We start from the raw sequence: 845 nt of genomic DNA, 5'->3' as shown, positions 1-845 counted from the left end.
GGAGCTGTATCAGTGAAGAAATTGCTTCGGCATATGTCTGAGATTTTGTTGCCTTTGGATTCTTCTAGAATTTTTATGGTTTCCTGTCGTACATTTAAGTCGTTTATCCATTTTGAGTTTATTTTTGTGTATGGTGTAAGTTGGTCATCTAGTTTCATTTTCTTGCATGTACCTGTCCAATTTTCCCAACACCGTTTATTGAAGAGACTATCTTGGCTCCATTGTATGTTCTTGCCTCCTTTGTCAAATATTAATTGAGCATATTGCTTTGAGCCGATTTCTGGGCTCTCTATTCTATTCCATTGACCTATATGTCTGTTCTTGTGCCAGTACCAGGCAGTGGCTTTGTAATACCGCTTGATATCGGGTATTGAGATCCCACCTACTTTGTTCTTTCTCAGGATCACTGCAACTATTCGGGGTCTTTTTTTCTTCCAGATGAATTTTTGGAGAGTTCGTTCTAGGTCTGTGACATATATCGTTGGTATTTGAATGGGAATTGCGTTGAATTTCTAGATTGCTTTGGGTAGTACGGACATTTTAATGATATTGATTCTACCAATCCAAGAACATGGTATGTTCTTCCATCTGTTTATGTCTTCCTCTATCTCTTTTTTCAATGTCCTGTAGTTTTCTGAGTAGAGGTCTTTTACCTCTTTACTTAAGTTTATTCCTAGGTAGCTTAATTTTTTTGATGCGATGGTAAACGGGATTGTTTTTATAATCTCTCTTTCTGTAAGTTCACTATTGGTGTATAGAAATGCCTCAGATTTCTTGGGGTTAATTTTGTATCCTGCTACATTGCCAAACTCATGTATTAAGTCTGGTAGTTTTTTTTATGGCGT

This window comes from Myotis davidii, unplaced genomic scaffold (assembly GCF_000327345.1).
Source record: "Myotis davidii unplaced genomic scaffold, ASM32734v1 scaffold1643, whole genome shotgun sequence".
NCBI lineage: Eukaryota > Metazoa > Chordata > Mammalia > Chiroptera > Vespertilionidae > Myotis > Myotis davidii.
Note: the sequence above shows the minus strand (reverse complement) of the source record.